Source organism: Crinia signifera, chromosome 3 (genome assembly GCF_055691185.1).
Source record: "Crinia signifera chromosome 3, ASM5569118v1, whole genome shotgun sequence".
NCBI lineage: Eukaryota > Metazoa > Chordata > Amphibia > Anura > Myobatrachidae > Crinia > Crinia signifera.
The window spans coordinates 40,877,436-40,884,400 of record NC_139219.1 but is presented as its reverse complement, the minus strand read 5'-3'; the positions used below and the strand labels follow the sequence as shown (position 1 = coordinate 40,884,400).

The 6,965-nt window shown below is 46.3% G+C and overlaps 1 pseudogene; it reads left to right on the top strand.

Annotated features, from left to right (window-relative positions):
- Positions 1-380: 380 nt before the first annotated feature.
- Positions 381-1,740, top strand: LOC146062861 (protein FAM222B pseudogene; annotated as a pseudogene).
- The last annotated feature ends 5,225 nt before the right edge of the window (positions 1,741-6,965 follow it).

Here is a 6,965-nt window from a genome sequence, read left to right as displayed (position 1 = left end):
GGGCAGATATTGGTACATACATATACAAGAAAAAACATGAAAAAGCATGAAGAAATATAGAAAAATATGAAAAAACATGGGCATTGACCTCCTAAGACATGATGTGGCAGATATTTAAAGAGAAAGTACATTAATACCAGTATGGTCATTAAGGCCTTTAGGGGCTGCCGTTTCCAATCTAAGGATCCATCTTGCCTCACATTTAAGAAGTGACAGACCCCTATTACCCCCTCTGATAGAGGCGGGAATGTGGTCTATCATACGATATTTTAATTGTGCCATTGAATGGCCTGCCTGAGCCCAGTGGTGAGCCACTGGCTGCTCGCTGGTACCCTTCGAGATTGCTGACCTGTGGGCTGCCATACGCTCCTTAAGAGTGCGGCCCTTGTGTGTGCCATGCCGGCCTGGTAGCCAGGACCTCGCCTACAGCTTCTCCCTCACCCGCAGATGAACACTGGACTTCAGAAATGTCTAGTAAGTTGCAGCAGTCTGCTTTTCCGATGTGGTGCGATTTCGATGTAGCACAATCACCTGTCTTCGCTAGCACTTTGGGATACTACACAGAAGATGAGATCTGCTCAGCATCCTACTCCAGCAGAATTGGATGCTTATGCTAAGACAGTTGCCAACAATCCCCTGACAATTAAAATCTTTCCAAACAGCGTTAAAGTTCCCCAGCGAAAGCATATCCGCCGCACAGTGAACGGGCTGGATACGTCAGGTCAGCGGTACAGTCCATACCCTTCACAGGTCAGCACAAAGACGGGACTCCTGGCTATTGTTAAGTCGCCAGCTAAAAGCGTTTTGAAGGGCTTTGACGGCACCCGTGCCCGCCTCTTGCCAGACTCAATGATGAATCCCCCATCCTCTCCTTATATTGCACCTAGCACTTTAAACCACCCTCAGGGGCTTACACGCCCCCAACAAGCCCTGCAGCATGCACAGGCCATGCAGCACGCTCAGAACATGCAACAGCAGACTTTGTCACACTCTCAGAACATGCCACCTGGACTGCAGCACCCACAAAGCCTGCCACACCCTCAGACCTTGCAGCACCCTCAGGGCATGCCACAGGGGCTGCAACATTCTCAGGGTCTTCAAAATACGCAGAGCATACCCCAGCCACAGGCTCTACAGCATCAACAGAATGTGCAACGCGCACAGGGAGTTCAGCACTCGCAGAGCATACCACAGCCACAGGCATTGCACCATGCGCAGGGACTTCCACAGACAATGTCACGCCAGCAGAGCATGTCTCAGACTCTGCAGCACCAACAGAACCTCCCACAGGTCCTGCAGCACTCTCAAAATATGTCTCAGGTGCTGCAGCACACACAAGGAATGCAGCACCCACAGAACATGGGGTCACAACATTCGCAAAACATGCCCCAGCAGTCAGCATTGCAGCACGGCCCTGGAGTGACTCACCAGACTCTGCCACACTCTGCCAACAACATTCTGCAGCCAGGTTTACATGGAGCCCGAAAAATGCCTGACGCAGATGCCCCTCCGAATGTCACGGTGTCTACCTCAACTATCCCCCTTTCTATGGCTGCAACATTGCAGCAAAATAGACCACCAGACCTTGGTAGCATTGTGCACCAGATCAACCAGTTTTGTCAGGCCAGGGCAGGAATAGGCACTACCTCTGTGTGTGAGGGGCAGATCGCCATACGCTCCTTAAAGGCACGCTCCGTTTTACCTATATATGACAGCCCACAGGGACAGACAATCTGGTAAACCACATACATACTATTACACGTCAAGGTGTGATTAATGGTCATAGACTTGCCAGATTGGGGGTGTGGAAATGTGGGGCCTCCAATCAAAAAACGACAAGTAGTACAGGTGCACCTGACGTTACCCCTGGGTGTCTGTTTTTTAGGGGGATTGATGACTACATTAGTCTTGACCAATACATCTCTTAAGTTAGGTGGTCTTTTGTAGCACAATAACAAATCTGTTTTCTGTAGACCCAAATCCGGGTCTGTCTTGACCATAGGCCAAAGTCGTTTAGAGATAGAATTAACGACTCTACTACCAGAATTAAACGTGGTAACCCATGGCATACGGGTTACTCCCAATGGTTCAGTTTTTTGGGGGGTCAACAAATCATCTCTGTTTAGACTCATAACCTAAGACTTAGCTATCTCCCAGTCGAGGCACCCCCGGTATTTACACCCTATTTTGGAGCATCAGCTGAAGCCGTGCTGCCCATTGTGGACTGAGCACCCAGTGTATTCATTTACATTTTTACTCATCTATTGGTCTTGCGGATAACCTGTATATACAGGTCCCACTCGACTTGTGTGGAGCAGCAACCACAGATTATTCAACAGCATGAACTCCATGGAACCTGCTGCGGGTTGTTCACAGACGGCTTATCCCATTCGGGAAACTACTACCTACACTGACAAGGATGCAGATGGAATCCTATACAGTAGCGTGTTAGAGGATATGGCAGAAGCGGCTCCTTGTGAGGAATTATTCCGTGACCTGCTTAAACTTAAAAAACGTGAAATTGACTATTATTATCACGGATTGTCTCTAAGCGAATACCACAGAGCTAGAATGATTCCCAGGGGGTTACGGATGAAAAACGGCCCGACTATTGGACGTCATGACCCCACTTTCTGCAGGAAGTGGGTGTCAATAGTCAATAAATGCTCATTTGACCTCATGCTATTAATCATAGAATATTCCACCCAAGAGGTTAAAGCGGCTAAGGATAAAATCAATGAATTTGAGGCGTCCCACAAAGCTACACTAAGCGAGGATGCCACTACTGATTGGTTTTCCAAACTTAATGAACAACTGCAAGCGTACAAACGCAATCTTATTAAGTTTTAACGCGAGAAGAAGTCTAAGGTGAAAAATGACTATCAATTAAATCTAATCTACCAGTGGACAACACCTCAGCAAATGGGAGGATACAAAAAAAACTTTTTTAGGAGATATAACAAAGGTCATGAGCGCAATTATGGGTCATCAACAGACTTCAATTCCTCAAATAGCGAAGGTGAAAATCAGTCTGCACATTCCTCTAGCCAACGTAATGCCCACCCTTTAGGGGCACGCAACAGGCGCAACCCACAAGAAGGCGGCGCCCCTATACCCGCCGAGGCGGGAAGGCGAGGAAGCAGGGCAGCCGGAAGAAAACCGCCGGCAGCCAAGACCAAAGCTTAGTGATAAACCTATCATCCTATCCCCTAACCCCTGACGAATCTAAAGTTTTGGCCAAAGGACTTTCATTTACTCCTACAGTCCCCTTTAATGCCAATAATTGGCATGTTGAACAACACCGTCTGGCCCGCCAACTGAGAGTAAAGGATTTATTTTCAAAACCTCGGGATGATTCAATGGGGACTAAGATCATACCAGCCGGTTGGAATGAAATTCCACCCCAACTTAAGAAGATCCTGCCTAAATCCCAATTTGATCCCCAATCCTTTAACCCTACAATCAAGACGTACATACGCATGTTGAACGAAGGTGTGTCATCGGAGATTCCTAAAATGCCCAGAACCCGGGACAATCTAACTAAACCAGAACGACTGGCCCTAGATGCACTGGCTAACAATGACCAGTTAATATTTAGGCCAGCAGACAAGGGTGGGGCATTGGTCCTTCAAGACCGTGACAAATATCACATTCAAGTGATGGCACACCTTAATGATACATCTACTTACCGCAAACTACAACAGGATCCTTCCTCCCTGTTCAAAAAGGAACTGGAAGCTGTACTACAGAAGGCTGTTGATTTACAATTGATTACCTTAAAAATAAAGGAGGCACTACTACCAGCATACCCTTTGGTCCCTCTTATGTACACTATTCCCAAGATACACAAGTCCCTGGCGGACCCTCCTGGTCGTCCCATAATTTCCGCCAGGGACTCATTATTTCAACCAGCATCAATTTTTGTGGATAGTGTACTCCAGCCCTGTATTAGGTTACACCCAAGATACCTTCTTGACACAACTTCCCTATTGTGCAAACTCCAGTCATTGCCTCGGTTGGAGGAGGATATTTGCATGTTCACTGTAGCTGTGTGTAGCCTCTACACAGTCATCCCCCACGATATGGGTCTGGCTGCTGTTAGGGGCTACATCACTGACCACCCTGAGTATTGTGGCCCGAATGTGGAAGTAATATTGCAATTACTTGAACTAATACTTACCAAAATTTTTTTAATTTATAATGAAACCTTTTTCCTTCAGCTTACAGGCTGTGCTATGGGGGCGGTGGTAGCCCCCTCATATGCAAACATTTTTATGTTTAAGGTAGAGGAGGATGTGTTCTTCACAGATCATCATGTGGCGAGTTGTATTCTTTTTTACACCCGCTACATAGATGATCTGCTTATATTTTGTAAGGGTCCTGCTGTGGACTTGGTGAACCACATAGAGCAACATAACTCAACAGATGGCCCAGTAAAATTTACGTACTCCTATAGTCAAGATTGTGTTAAGTTTCTGGATGTAGAAATACGAATAGAATCGGGTAACCTGGTAACCAGTTTGTATACCAAGGATACCGACAGGAACAACACACTCCACTACACCAGCTGCCATCCTAGGGCATCAGTTAGAGGATTACCTTTTTCCCAGTTACTGCGCACTAAGCGCATTAATTCTAATCCACTACAAGCGGAGGCCCAAATGGAAACTATGTTGGAGCGATTCCAACAAAGAGGATACCCGCAGTCTGTCTTGAAATCAGCTAAGTCTAAACAGAGATGATTTGTTGACCCCCAAAAAAACTGAACCATTGGGAGTAACCCGTATGCCATGGGTTACCACGTTTAATTCTGGTAGTAGAGTCGTTAATTCTATCTCTAAACGACTTTGGCCTATGGTCAAGACAGACCCGGATTTGGGTCTACAGAAAATAGATTTGTTATCGTGCTACAAAAGACCACCTAACTTAAGAGATGTATTGGTCAAGACTAATGTAGTCATCAATCCCCCTAAAAAACAGACACTCAGGGGTAACGTCAGGTGCACCTGTACTACCTGTCGTTTTTTGATTGGAGGCCCCACATTTCCACACCCCCAATCTGGCAAGTCTATGACCATTAATCACACCTTGATGTGTAATAGTATGTATGTGGTTTACAAGATTGTCTGTCCCTGTGGGCTGTCATATATAGGTAAAACGGAGCGTGCCTTTAAGGAGCGTATGGCAGCCCACAGGTCAGCAATCAAATCAGCAATCTCGAAGGGTACTAGCGAGCAGCCAGTGGCTCGCCACTGGGCTCAGGCAGGCCATTCAATGGCACAATTAAAATATCGTATGATAGACCACATTCCCGCCTCTATCAGAGGGGGTAATAGGGGTCTGTCACTTCTTAAATGTGAGGCAAGATGGATCCTTAGATTGGAAACGGCAGCCCCTAAAGGCCTTAATGACCATACTGGTATTAATGTACTTTCTCCTTAAATATCTGCCACATCATGTCTTAGGAGGCCAATGCCCATGTTTTTTCATATTTTTCTATATTTCTTCATGCTTTTTCAAGTTTTTTCTTGTATATGTATGTACCAATATCTGCCCACATCACCTGGTTAATCCGTGTGACTCGGCCAGTAGAACCAGCTATCTTTTAGATAGTGACTTGCAAATGTTTTGGTTTTAATGGTTACCATAACCAGCAGGTCCGCCATGTTGTTTTGATAGTTTATCCTAAAGATCTATTATACTTTTGATTTACTCTGTTTATGCCCTTATAACATCCAGTGCATTTATAGATTGCTGCCCCAGTGTGTATTTTATGTATTCTATACCTTTACCCTTGTTTTTAAATGTACGTAACTGTTGTGTTATTCTGGTTGCCTAGATACGGCCACGTGACGCATCGTCACAGAGTCCGAGACGGGTCACTGGATGATGACGTCACGTGACCAGCGCCGCCGGACGGGTGCGTGGCCCCGTGCACGGCAATGCGCCAGCTAGACCCTATTTAGGTAAGATGTTTATGTATGTGTGTGTTAAGCCTGATGAAAATGCCATATTAGGCATTGAAACATTGCTATATGCATTAAAAATTGTTTGTGTTTACGTGAATGGTGTGCCGCATCCTTCCTCCAAGTCTACCTACTTCCCTATGTGGGCACCCATGCAGCACTGAACTTAGGAGGTCATGCCGGACACCCTGGATCTGTGTGATTTTTATGCCAAAAACGTGCAAAATCGCACGGTTTTCCGAATTTGCATATTTAATGAGATGTGGAAAACGAAATCGCACATTCTGATTTTTAGTATCGCCGGAACTAGCATTCAGATGTTTTCGCATTGTTAAGTATACAAATCGCATATTTAATGAGATGCGAAAATGGGAAAATATTACAAAAATCGCCACACTTGCAGACTAGGTTCTGACAGGCGAATTTGCCAGAACAATGCACAGATCATTGAGATCTGTTCATGGTCCTGTCTTGTAAAATGTGTAAAAGTTAATTTTGATTTAAAAAATGGCGTGGGGTCCCCCCTCCTGAGCATAACCAGCCCAGGACCTGGTTCCAAAAATATGGGGGACAAAAAGCGTAGAGGTCTCCCGTATTTCTGAAACCAGCCCCTGACTCTTGGACCGATCCTGGTTCAAAAAATCTGGGGGACAAAAAATCTGGGGGTCCCCCATATTGTGAAAACAGCACCGGGCTCCAACAGCCCGCAGTGTCATGCCACAGCCAGTGGACACTTTTTACATAAGGTGCCCCAGCCAAACCATGAGCACCGTGGCTGGTCAACCTTGGACGGGGTACCTGGGGGAGTGGGGACCCCCCCAGGTTTCACCCGTCCAGGGCTGTCATCAGGGTCCCAGGGCTTTGGACGCCGACCTGATAGGGTTAAAACACTCCTTCATAACATTGCTTTATACAGGTGAACTACAAGTGCCAGCAGGACACCTCCGCATGCTGGGACTTGGCGAACCATAAGTCCCAGCTTGCTGGGCATTAATGGGC